The sequence below is a fragment of the Malaclemys terrapin genome, chromosome 7 (assembly GCF_027887155.1).
Source record: "Malaclemys terrapin pileata isolate rMalTer1 chromosome 7, rMalTer1.hap1, whole genome shotgun sequence".
In the NCBI taxonomy this organism is placed as follows: Eukaryota; Metazoa; Chordata; order Testudines; family Emydidae; genus Malaclemys; species Malaclemys terrapin.
The window spans coordinates 60,816,911-60,830,543 of NC_071511.1; the positions used below are offsets into that span (position 1 = coordinate 60,816,911).

The following is a 13,633-nucleotide window of genomic DNA, read 5'->3' on the forward strand; positions in this document are numbered from 1 at the left end:
TTATCTACCTCAGAGGCCGGTTTGTTGTGAGAATTATTTAGTCAGTGCTAGTAAAGCGCTTTGAGGTCTTCAGAGGAAGGGCTGAGGACAATTATTATTTGTTAATTAAAAAGAAATTATCCCAGTTTTGAGGCATTCTCCTCCATTTCAAAGGTGTGCAGTGCATACTGTAGGAACCATTACTGTGTAGACTGATCAGATATGTCTAGGACTTGGAATAAGAACAACGTCCTGACCTTTTGGGTTTATGAATGCCTGGCTGTGAGGAGTTGCAGAGTTTGTGGCCACAGTTCATTCTCCTTTGGTTGAAAGCATGCACACATAATGGGTCGGTTCAGACTGTGGCTTCAGGGTGCTCTTGGATCCAGGGCCGGCTCCAGGGTATTGGCCGCCCCAAGCAGCCAAAAAAAAAAAGCCGCGATCGCGATCTGCGGCCGAAGGTCCTTCGCTCCGAGCTGGAGTGAGGGACTGTCCGCCGAATTGCCGCCGAATAGCTGGACCTGCCGCCCCTCTCTGGAAGGCTGCCCCAAGCACCTGCTTGACAAGCTGGTGCCTGGAGCCAGCCCTGCTTGGATCCCCTGCTGCTGCTAAGCTCTTACAGCGTCTGCAAGTAACACTTTCTACCATCCCTGGATGGCTAGGAGACTCTGGGCCGGATCTGTAAAGGTATTTAGGCACTGCTCTGCTCAGTGACTTAGGCACTTAGGGAATGAGCGCTCAATGGTAATCAATGGAGGAGACAGAATCCAATTCTCCAGGGCACCATTCAACTGCCTTAACCATAAGACCCTCCTTCCTCGCCCTGCAATCCCCTATTCAGTCACTGCACACCTCCCTACTTCTACAACAAACCAGGGAGGGGTCCTACAAACAACAGCCTCCTTCACTGCACAACCCTGATTCATTCCTGGAGCAGGTCCATCCTGTGCACTGGCTCAGGCTGATAGGATCAATAGGACCAGGCACTTAAGAAGGCAGTATGTAATCAGTCATGCAGTATGTAATCATCACAATGCAGACACCCAAGAGGGTGTGTGATAGAGCACCTGCCCCACATAAGTGCTGACTCCGTGGGTACTCCGGGGCTGGAGCACCCACAGGGAAAAATTAGTGGGTGCTCTGCACCCACTGGCAGCCAAGCTCCCCTCACCCGCCACCTCACCTCCTCCTCCTCCCCTGAGCGTGCTGCGCCACCACTCCTCCACCTACCTCCCAGTGCTTCCCGCCCAGCCGCCACCAAACAGCTGTTTGGCAGCGTTGGCACACTCCGGGAGAGAGGGGGAGGAACAGGAACGTGGCGCGCTCAGGGGAAGAGGTGGGGAAGAGGCGGGGGCGGGGATTTGGGGAAGGAGTTGGAATAGGGCAAGGAGGGGGCGGAGTTGGGGTGGGGACTTTGGGGAAGGGGTTGGAATGGTGGCGGGGCAGGGGTGGGAAAGGGCGGGGCAGGGCCTCATGGAAGGGGTGGAGTGGGGGGGTCAAGCACCCATGGAAAAGAGGGGAAGTCAGTGCCCATGCTGCCCCACACTGGGCTCTCAGGGGTTAATAGAGTCCTAGGGAGGCTGCGCAGGAGGCAGCCAATCACTGAAGGGCTTATAGGAGCAGCCAATCAGGGCCAGGCAGGCCCATATAAGAAGAGCTGCAGAACAGAACAGTTTCAGTTACTCCCTGGAGCTTAAAGAGGACTGGTTGCTTTGCAGGTGGAGGGCTGCTAGCACCCTGGACATAGCAGAGACCCAGGGAGCTAAAGACAGCGCCTGGCAGGGCAAGGGCAAAGAGGGTGCTGGGGCCGTGGGGAAGTGGCCCAGGGAAATCTACAGAGGAGTCAGAGGGGGCGCAGCAAGTGGCAGCCATCTATAGGATCCCCAGGCTGGGACCTCGAGTAGTGGGTGGGCCCGGGTCTCCCCTGCCCCCACTTGCCACTGAGGAAGTGGCTAGATTAAGGGACTGTGATAGTGTCCCCTGGAAGTGGGGAGCACAGAGTGTAGCACAGCTGGCGAGCTGTGTTGTTGAAGAGGATGCTGCAGTCCTTGGAGAGATGTTGGTCTTAGAACAGGAGTGACGGCAGCATGGCACCACCTGAAGAGGGTACACTACAATGCAGAGCTAACTCCCATGACAGCTGTCAGGAGGCACCAGAGTGGTGAGTGAACCCCATTACATGGACAAATTAAGGTTTCACAGGCAACCTCAATTCTGGTATTTCCTAGTTTCTAAGCGCTTGACTCGGTCTCCTTATCAATATTCTTTTAACATAGGTTTGTGTGTCATTTCCTATATATATATATATATAATTTTTTTTTAAAGCAAACTGCGAAAACAGAAATTCCTTTAGATGGCAACATATCGACACCCTCATGGCTCATCAGCAGGGCTGGAACCTTTTGATCCTTCACCAGGACGTCTGTCACTTCAGGTAATGGAGTAACTGATAGAAATAGTAGGTTGTCATCCTCTGTGTGGACCAGAACTAGAAGGGGAAGCGACCCTATGCCGACAGGTTTTACAGATATCTGTTGACAGCAGAGGAATGACATTCAGGAACATAGGGTTCCACTCCACACTCTGGAAGGGGAGTGTGCTATAGTGGTCACAGATTCTTTTGTTGTGTCCCCCTTCTACCCAGTCTTCTCAAACTGGTGCCTGTCCCATTCTCCTCTCCTAGCCAATTACTCACCACTCCTCATGCTTTTCATCCCACTTCCACTCTCCTTGCCCAACTGGTCCCAGTCTCCTCTGCGCCCAGCTCCAAGTCTCCTTGCCCAGCCACTCCTAGTCTCCTCCCCTCCCCCAGTCTCAGTCTCTGCCCTTCCTAGCTCCTTGTCCTAACCTACTCCCTGCCCCCCTGTAGGTCTGGTACTTGTCCCCTCAGCATTCAGATCATGCAGCTTCCTCCTCCACGCTACCTAAGCCCAGCAGGAAGCATTAAAAGCACAGGAGAGACATCCCCCTGCTTTCAGTTCCAGTGCTCACCCCTGCCCTGCCCCACCCCACAGCAGAGCTGTAATTTCAGGCAAAGTCTTGCTCACTGCCCTGCCCGGGCAGACTGGGGCATGCTCACTGCAGCTGGAATCTTTGGAGCTTTTAGCTGCAAAGATCCAAAAAGTTTCTGAGCATGTGCAAGCTGCTGTTTTTCAGAGGTGTAATACATGGCTAAATTCACAAGGACAGCAAAGGCACATTGCTGACACAAAGGCTACTCCCCCTGCTCTAAAGCATGCGGGTGCTAGAATTTTCAAAGAAAAGGTCCCCAGAAGCTTTTTTATATGGGCAAAACAATGGATTTTTCCCTAGCTTCGCTTCCAGGACTGGCTGAATCATTTTGGTTGAAATTTTTCAAAATAATTCAACCTAAGGCAGACACCTAGCACAGCAAATTTCAGCCCAGATGGTTAACGTTGGAGAAAGTTATATGAAAAGAGTCCTAAAGTGCCAGGAAATGTTCATGTAATATGTAGTGCTAGCAGCCATTCTCCAAAACTTGGTCCAGCACCATTATAAATACCCCCCCCCAAATAATGCCCCACTTCCCCTCAAAGTCAATTCCCCAGTCCAACAGATTGAAGCTCAGACAGAGCATTTTTCTTTGCTTGGTTTCATCCTGGCACTCCTGCTTAAAACCCATTTACCACCTTAAGTAATTATTCTTCCTGCTTGTTCAGTTGATCTACATTCTCTCCACTGGAGTCAATAGGAATTTTACCATTAACTGAAAGGGCTTTATACTGTAACTACATTTTCTCTCCTTCTTTTGGATTTCCCTGCATTTCTCAAGCAAACTTATGAACCAGTCCACTGTCTCCCTACTCCCTATAGAAGTTCTAATCTGATTAATTGATCTGAAAGTCTCCTCCCTTCTGTATTCTCCTCTGATCCCTTTAAAGCATTTCACCACAGCTTTGAATACAGGGAAATGTTACTCATTTGGTTTTAATGTTATTGGTATATTTCTTTTTCAGGACATAGTCTGCACATGTCATGGAGGAGGATGTGTAATAGCTGCCTTTAGGGGGGAAAAAACAGGCTGGTAAGGTAGGTCGAGTTGATTTGCTCTCTCCTTTGTAAAACCACAGATGCAGTATCTTGTATATGTCTCCTCATCTCCTTAAAGGTGAAAAATGGGAGGTGTCCCTAGGCAGGACTTCTGAACAGCTTCCAAACACTCACTGCCACGGCCAGTTTCCTTAACACAGTCAAGCAAAGCTATATGTCTTTCAGCTCATTTCTTTTCTCTCAGGCTTCAGGGCCACCCCTCCAGGGTCTCCCGCACACCTGAATCTGGCAGCTTCCCAGTTCTAAGTCAGCTCTGCTCCCTTCCTGGAGCAGTAGCCCTAGGGCTGCTTCCATAAGTACCTGACCCTTTGTGCTAGGGACCCACAACAGGCGTTAATTACACTCCACCATGGCTTCCCTTCCCCAGGCACAGCCTGTCCCACTTACTCCCTTCCATCTCCTATTTCCTATTCTCTGGCAGCCCTTTATTGGCCCCAGTGTAGTCCAGTCCCTTTTAATTGGCTGGATTGGGCTCACCAGCTCTGACATCTGGGCATTGGGCCCAGTTCTGCTCACAGGGACCAGCTACCTTGTGATGGGGGAAACTACTATTAAAAAAGGAACAGAGTTAGGAATTTCAAGTGCTCTTTGTTAAGGATGCTTTGCGTGGTCAGAAGAAGCCAAATTGTACTGTAGCCAAGCACACACATTAGATAGAGATTTTTTTTTTCTTTTCTTTTCTTAGCAACAGTATGGCGATGTAGATGAGATGTGGGTTTGCCATTCCCCAAACTGGGCTGTCACAGGTGACTTTGTATAAACTCTCAGATCTGCCCTATCTGTAAAAAGGGTGTTTTGTTACCAATCTGATCTTCAAGGTGGATGGGGAAGGTACTTGCCTACCTCCTAAGGACTTGCTCAATAATAGAGGGTTGGGAAGTACGCAGAATTCTTTATACTGCGCAGTGGAAGAGGTGAGACTAGAATGCATCATGTCTTGGCTCCCAGCCCACTATACCTAGGCCAAAAGGTATTTTGATGTGCTGCTTTCCCCCAAGGAAAATCCACTTTGCCTGTGTCCTGTCTGGAGCTCTAGCCTGTATGTATTCATGTGATGCAGTAGGCAGAGTGGGGCTGCAGAGTATGTGCAGGGTTATCACAGAATTAAGAGCAAGAGTAGAACAAATTCTGCTGCACACGTACAGGTGTGTTCTCCCCTCCCCCCATGTCTTATAAATTGGCTTAATCTGGATGGATTTTCATGGGGTCAGTGTAAGACACCTCTCTGATCTCTGGACTGTTCCCCTGACAAATTCCAAGTGCCATCTCCTAACCATGATGTTGCTAAAGCTGTTAAACACAAAACTAGTCAGAAAAATGTTACTATTGGCAAAACTCTCAGCGTTTCAAACAGCTGAACAAGTTTTTCTCAGTCTCTCCAAACAAAACCCCCAACCTGGTGCAGAGACCAAGCCTGGAAAACTTCAACTCAAATATTTAAAGTCTGTCAAAGACATAAATAACTGAAACACAGGATTGTGATTGGAAAGTGTTGAGGCAATTGCAGAGGAGCATTAAACATGTCCTTAAAAACATTCAAAGATTAAACACTTTGGGACTCACAAATTAACCAAAACAATGCTGCCACCAACCTAAATACTCAATCACGCCCACAGACCATTAAGCCCCCGTTTCACATCTCATCTGGTACGGAGCACTCCAGCAGCATAGTACCTTCTAACGTCAGGCTGGGATTGGTTCCGCAGTGATTTGCAGAGAAGGGCGCCACCTACTAGTTTCCACCGCTATTTCCTGCATTACTGAGGTGTTCCTTGGAGGTTTCCTATGCAAATACTGACCCAGCCTGTCACTGCTTAGTTTTTGAGCTCTGGCAGTGATACAGCAAAAGGTGGTACATCTGCAAGATATAAACTTGGTGTAAAACCGCTGGACAAAGCAATGAGGCGATCCTATATGGAATATTCAGGGGAAAGATACTAGTCAGGGGAAAAATGTCTATTGAGTTATTTTATATCTGTTTTTGATGATTCTATGAAATATCTGTTTATAAAACAAAAAAAATCTATTTTTTACGTCAGTTTTATCAAACCTTGTAGTGACCACGTTTCCGCTCCAATAGGTTGATTTTCAGGCAGACTCCTGTCTGGCTGCCAGTAAATTGGCAATCCGCAATAATAGGGCTCAGATGTTCCTAGATGTGCTTGCTGATCAATTCCTTCATCAAGTGGTAGCTGAACCAACGAGGGGGGAGGCCATTTTAGATTTGATTCTGGTAAGTAGTGAGGACCTCGTTGAGGAAGTGGTAGTAGGGGACAACTTGGGCTCCAGCGATCATGAGCTAATTCAGTTTAAACTAAATGGAAGGAGTAACAGAATTAAGTCAAAGACTAGGGTTTATAATTTTAAAAAGGCCAATTTTAACAAATTAAGGGGGCTGGTAAGGGAAGTGGATTGGGCAAACATATTAAAGGATCTAAAGGTAGAAGAAGCCTGGGATTACTTTAAGTTAAAGATGCATGAGCTGTCAGAGGCCTGTATCCCAAAAAAGGGAAAAAGATTACTAAGCAAGAGTTTTAGACCGAGCTGGATGAGCGACCGACTCAAAGGGGCGATTAGGAAAAAACAGAAAGCGTACAAAGAGTGGAAGAGGGGAGGGATCAGTAAGGAAACTTACCTTAGTGAAGTCAGAGAATGTAGAGGTAGAGTGAGAAAGGCCAAAGGCCGTGTAGAGTTAGACCTAGCGAGGGGAATTAAAAGCGATAGTAAGAGGTTTTACAGCCATATCAATAGGAAGAAAGCAAAGAAAGAAGAAGTGGGACCGCTGAAGACTATAGCTGGAGAGGAGATTAAAGATACTCTAGGCATGGCTCAATATCTCAATGAATATTTTGCATCGGTGTTTAATGAGGCCAGTAGAGGTATTAGGGATACTAGCACCATGACAGAGGGGCATACAGGATGGGAGATTATCGTATCCGAGGTAGAAACAAACCTTGAACACCTTAATGGGGCTAAGTCGGGAGGACCGGACGATCTTCATCCGAGGATATTGAAGGAATTGGCACGGGAAATAGCAGGCCCATTAGCGATAATATTTAATGAATCTGTAAACTCGGGGGTGGTCCCATTAGACTGGAGAATAGCTAATGTGGTTCCTATTTTCAAGAAAGGGGAAAAAAAGTGATCCGGGTAACTACAGGCCTGTTAGCTTAACATCTGTAGTGTGCAAGGTGCTGGAGAAAATTCTGAAAGAGAAACTAGTTGAGGACCTTGAGGTTAATGGCAATTGCGATAAATTACAACATGGTTTTACGAAGGGCAGATCGTGCCAAACGAATCTGATCTCCTTCTTTGAGAAAGTAACGGACTTATTAGATAAGGGAAATGCGGTGGACCTAATATACCTGGATTTCAGTAAAGCGTTTGATACTGTACCCCATGAGGAATTATTGGTTAAATTGGAAAACATGGGGATCGATATGAAAATCCAGAGGTGGATAAGGAATTGGTTAATGGGAAGAGTGCAGCGGGTCGTATTAAAGGGTGAACTGTCAGGTTGGAGGGAGGTTACTAGTGGAGTGCCTCAAGGTTCGGTTTTGGGACCCATTTTATTTAATCTATTTATAACTGACCGCGGAACCGATTGCAGGAGTGGGCTGATAAAGTTTGTGGATGATACGAAGGTGGGAGGCGTTGCAAATTCGGAGGAGGATAGGGATATTCTGCAGGGAGACTTGAATGAGCTTGTGAATTGGAGTGTCAGAAATAGGATGAAGTTTAATAGTGGAAAGTGTAAGGTGATGCACTTGGGGACGACTAATAAGAATTTTAGATACAAATTGGGGATGCATTGGTTAGAAGTAACGGAAGAGGAGAAGGACCTAGGGGTCCTAGTAGACCGCAGGATGACTATGAGTCAACAATGTGACGCGGCGGTGAAAAAGGCCAATGCGGTCTTGGGATGTATTAGGCGAGGTATATCTAGTAGGGATAAGGAGGTCCTGCTTCCGTTGTATAAGGCGCTGGTGAGACCTCATTTGGAGTACTGTGTACAGTTCTGGTCTCCCATGTTTAAAAAAGATGAACTCAAACTGGAACGGGTGCAGAGAAGGGCGACTAGGATGATTAGAGGAATGGAAAACCTGTTGTATGAAAGGAGACTAGAGGAGCTTGGGTTGTTTAGTCTGACAAAACGAAGGCTGAGGGGGGATATGATTGCTATCTTTAAATATATCAGAGGGGTAAATACAAGGGAGGGAGAGGAATTATTCCAGTTTAGTACTAATCTGGACACGAGAACAAATGGATATAAACTGGCCGTGGGGAAGTTCAGGCTTGAAATTAGACGAAGGTTTCTGACCGTCAGAGGGGTGAAATATTGGAACGGCCTTCCGAGGGAAACGGTGGGGGCGACGGACCTGTCTGGTTTTAAGATTAAGTTAGATAAGTTTATGGAGGGAATGGTTTAATGGTTAAACATAGTAGCCAAAGAATACCAAGCAATGGTAGGTAAATAATATAATGGCTAACAGGGGTCAGGCTGGAGACTCTTGCCTAAATGCTCGGGGTCTTACTGATCGCCATATTTGGGGTCGGGAAGGAATTTTCCTCCAGGGTAGATTGGCTGAGCCCTGGAGGTTTTTCGCCTTCCTCCGCAGCATGGGGCAGGGATCGCTAGCAGGAGGGTCTCTGCCAATTGAAGTCACTAAACCCCAGGATTGGGGACTTCAACAGCAGAGTCCAGGGAAGGGGTAGGGATGATTTTGTGGCCTGCAGCATGCAGGGGATCAGACCAGATGATCATAATTGGTCCCTTCTGACCTTAAAGTCTATGAGTCTATGAATTTGACCAGAAAGGAAAAACTAGGTTTACTGTAGCATGACCATTAGTAAATAAGCATAATAGAAGCTGCAGCATATGCAAGTAATTTTCTAAGAGGAGTACACTACTGTAAAGAATGAAAGTTGATAGAGAGAGAAAAAAGGGAGACTATCTTTTTAAAAATAGTAGTACATGGGGCATGCACTAAAATATACAGTAATTATGTGGTAGGGCCTTAGGGTAGAGAAATATAATAACTGAGAAGGAGTAATTTGAGTGAAGGTTGGGAATCTTAGCATTCTGCTTACCAGCTGCAACTGTGTCATGTCAAAACACATGTTTCTCATAATACAGGGAGACCTTCTCTGTTCCTTTGATCCATTCGCATGTTACAACTATAGTTGCCTTGTCCAGCAGTAACCTTAGGAAAGTAAACAAAATCAAAACCATACTTGAAACACAGCCTACTTGCAAAACACAGCAGATGCTCTATTAGTCATTGTAATTAAAAAATGTGCACACTGCTGTTTTAAGATGAAATGTGAGTAATGTCCCACTAATGAATAAAATCTGTAGAACTTTTTCACTATTTCCATTGTAAACGACTGTACATTTGGCGGGCTAATAAAATGTGTGAAAGGGTTTAGTTTCTGATCCCCTGGGCCAGATTCTGATCTTAAGTACCTGTGTAAATCTTTGGCAGAGATACTCTGGATTTACACCATTGGAACTAATATCAGAATTCCCCCTGGCCCCAATTTTTTTCTGTTAACAGTTTTTCAAAAGGAGGTGTCGGCATTTAACCACACAGGTAGGATACATTCAAAACACTCACTGAAAGACAAGGCTCCTGCATGCTTGAAATGTAATTTATACTTCAATCTCTGGGGTAAATGAGAGCTGCTTCATTCGAATGTACCATAGCCTCTGGAAGCCTCCCAATGAGCTATGTCACCAGCCAGAATCTCCACAGTGCTGTGTGCCATGGAGACAGCCCCTCTCACCCATGATATGCACCTTTTCATTCCCGATACGCTTCTCTATATTGGGGGTTGTGAGGTGGCAACGTACTGTGGCCATCCACAGAGCCTGTGAATTCTCCCCCAGCCCTTTGCAGAGTAAGAATGGGTCTACCAAAGTGATATACCAGGGCTGGAGCAAATCTGGCCCAATAGCTTAAAAAAGCTTTACCTGTATTGTTAACCACACCTTCGAGAGTTAATGAAAGACCTTTCAAAGGATAGGCCCTGACTCTGCAAAGTCTTACGAATTTAACTATAAGCAGGTGAGAGTAGTCTCATTTACTTCAATGGGATGTTTACTCAGGCAGAATTCCCACTGAGGTCAGTTGGAATTTCTCCTGAGCAACGCTTGCATAATAGAATCCTTCATGATAATATTTTTTTTAGAAAATTACTTGCATATTACCAAATTCAGTAGAGTACACTGCTTTAAAGTATGAAAGTTGGTGGAGTGGGGGGAAAGGGAGACTGTCTTTTTGTCTGGATACACACAGGCTTGGAGAAAGAACGAAGAAGGGAGGGCCAAGTGAGCACAGAAGAAGAGGGTCATGCATTACTGTACATTCTCTTCAGCACAATTTCAACACTGCGCCACTAGTCAGACTGGAGTGACTTGTATCATATTAATATATATTGATATTTTTCAATTAAATAGGGACTGTTTCAATAAAAAGAAAATAGGCCTCATTCTCTTCCCACTTCCACCACTTTTACCCTGTAGTAATTCCAGTGACCTCGGTGTAGTGACTCCAAGTAACTGGAGGTAACTGAATGCAGAATCAAGCCCACTGTTATTACTTACTTTTGAGTAACTCGTGAAAACATTTCTATTCATATTAGGTCTCATAATACCTAATTTACCATGTGTATTTAGGGCTTCAACTACTGGACACTATCTTCTAAAAACACCAGGAGTTTCTCAAACACTGGATTAACATAAGGAAATCTATTGCTTTTATACCATCTATGTTGGGATTGAGATGCATTTTTAAAAGCAAACATATAGAAATAACAAAGGAAATGTCTGTATTTAAAAAAAATATATAAGCTCACCCCCTTCATTATGTGAAAAACTAGTGTTTTGGCAACAAATCCTCAGTTTCATAGATACTTTTTTTTTTTTTTTGTAATGGTCAGAAGGGACCAAAAGAACATCTAGTCTTACCTTCTGCATAACTCAGACCATAGAATTTCATCCATCAAAGCCATCACTCCTGGTTGAGAAAAAGCCGCCCAGTCTTGATTTAAAGACTCTATAAGATGTAGAATCCACCATATCCCTTGGTAAGTGGTTCCAATGGTTAATAACAATTACTGTTAAAAATTTCCCTCCAGTCTGAATTTGTCTAGCTACTGGATCCCGTTCTACCTTTGCTAAATTAAACAGCATTCGGCTACAGAGTGTGACCAAGTCACCCCCTCAACCTCTCTGGGATAAATTAAATAGATTGAGCTTCTTACGGCTCTCACTGTAAAGGATTTTGATTGCTCAGGCAGTCCGGTCCCCTTTTTGTTTCTGTGGCCCTGCATTAGCCTCTGGGGCAATTACAAGAGAGGGCATAAGCTGGGGCAGCCCAAGAATGGGAGATGCAGGATTTGAACAAAATGAAGGTTCTGTTTCTCGCTCACATGACCCAGCCCTCTTCGGGCTGCCATTTCGCTCACCGAGCTCTCATTGTTATCAGTGGGAGTTTATCTGCACAGTCAGTGCAGAAGCAGCCCGAAGTTTGCATTCTTCCTCCTCCTTGGACATTTGCCTAGATGCACACACAGAACAAAGAAGGGAGGGCTAAGTGAGCCACAGAGGAGGGTCATCTATTTATTGTACATTCTCTTCAGCATAATTTCAACACTGCTCCTCTAGTCAGACTGAGTAAATGAAGTGAATTGTGTCATATTACAGTATATTTATACTTCACCTAGTTCTATTACATTACACATATAAACTCCATTGGCTTCAGTGCATTTGATTTACCCCAGTGTGAATGAGCCTAATTCTGATCCAGTATCAATCAGGAATGATTCCACTGAAGCCAATAGAAGTACTCTAGTATGAAATTGGCAACACCATTATGGAAACAGCCTACAGAATTAACCAGGAAACAACATTTCAGCAGGTTCTCCAAACTATCCTATAGAATTGAATCGATATATGGTCACAAGCAGGTGGCTGCAGCCACCCTGCCCTTACTGTACTGCTAATTGGCTCTGGCTAGATGGGAGGAAAGTCCCAGGGGGATCCCAGGTATAGAAAGGTTGAGAACCACTGTAATAGGGGGGGGTGTGTGTGTGTTTATATAATATATGGACTATAGGATGGTACAAAAAAATGATAAATATTATCAGTTAAATTCTGCGGGCTTTGATCCCAGTTCAAGGAAAGCTCTCTATTCAGGAAAGTTATGAAGCTTGTGCTTAAATGCTTTCCAGAACTGGGGCTCTTAAGGGTAACTTCTCTAGAGCCTTGTTGGTTTCATACCTATGACATTCTATCATTCCCCTCCATAAGGGAATCAGACCCCTTACCTCCACATTCTCTGACTTTGGGGTAATTAAAATCTCAACCGTAATGTTCCATTAACATAGGATTTTGTGCACCTAATTATATATTAAATCTTCCCAAATTATAGCTAAATTACAAAATGGGCTAATTTACCCAAACCAGTTAATAAATGTTTAGAAAAGGAAGCTAATTGAATTATCTCTCATTTGGCAGAGACGGATAATCTCCTTGTGAGAAATCTCATTTTTTCTGAGCCATGATTAATTGGCCTGACTAGTCAGAGATTATGACAAATGACGCAGGAAGAGATAATAAATAAGTTAGCAGGGAGGGCTGGGAGCACAGGACGAACAGCTGCTGTTTGCTCTAAGGCCTAGCACTACTTCCGGACTCGGCCTGACCTTTGTGCGGTTTTCCTCGAGGCCCGTACAGATCTTACTCAATCAAAAATGCAACAGTGGCAAGTGGTAATTTGACCCTTTCCCTCTGCACAACCAACCTTTTCAGATCAATCAGATAACCTCATAGATAATAAGTTTTCCTGAAACTCGCTGTTATGATGAAGCCTGGTGTTTAGTTAATGGATGAGCTAGAGCATATACTGAATGTCCTATTTGTTCTTAATTGTTTGGGTTTTGTGACCAAGTTACCTAAGAAAACAATTAATGTGTGCCATAAATATCAATGCTTAAGTGGTCAGTCTTGTTCCCATTAAGCTAAATATAAATATTCCCATTGAAATCAAAGGAACAGCCCCAGGGCCTAAATACTGGTGGGAGCCAATTGGCTCTAACGCTTGCTAACACAAAGTGGCTTTGTCTCCCCCATCCCTCAACCCCCTCTGGTTAGGCCATATATGAGGTTTAGGAATCCATTACTTCCCGCCAGCAAGTGACCTGGTCCTTTACTTCAGCTAGGATATGTGTGTAACCTTAATGACCAGAAGTCAAAGTTCAGTCCTGGTAGACAACATCTCCAGGGGCAGCATTCATTACGGTAGGAACAAAGAGCTGCATTAGCCCAATTGGGAAACTCATTTATGTAGAGTCTTTTTTACCAGCAGAATGAATTTTAGCTGCAAAATTGGGAACCCCTTCTGGATCCAGATTTAGAAACTTCCCCCAAAGTTTATAGGTGCTCGGGTCTGAGTTTTTTTCTGTTTGGTTCATGTTTCAGTCCAGTTTAGGTTCCAAGTCCCCCAGAGTTCAGAAATGTCTGGTACAAGCCATCTCTGGACATACAGTGCTGCCTGTTTTCACTAGCCTCCCCTAAGCC

The 13,633-nt window shown here is 45.0% G+C and overlaps 1 long non-coding RNA gene across 1 annotated transcript; it reads right to left on the bottom strand.

The window, feature by feature from the left end:
- Nucleotides 1–4,039: 4,039 nt before the first annotated feature.
- On the bottom strand, nucleotides 4,040–11,494 carry LOC128840895 (uncharacterized). The gene is made up of 3 exons (XR_008445726.1): nucleotides 11,021–11,494; nucleotides 9,142–9,254; nucleotides 4,040–5,908 (listed from the first exon to the last, which is right to left on the bottom strand). It is a non-coding gene; the product is annotated as an uncharacterized LOC128840895 (long non-coding RNA).
- Nucleotides 11,495–13,633: the final 2,139 nt, after the last annotated feature.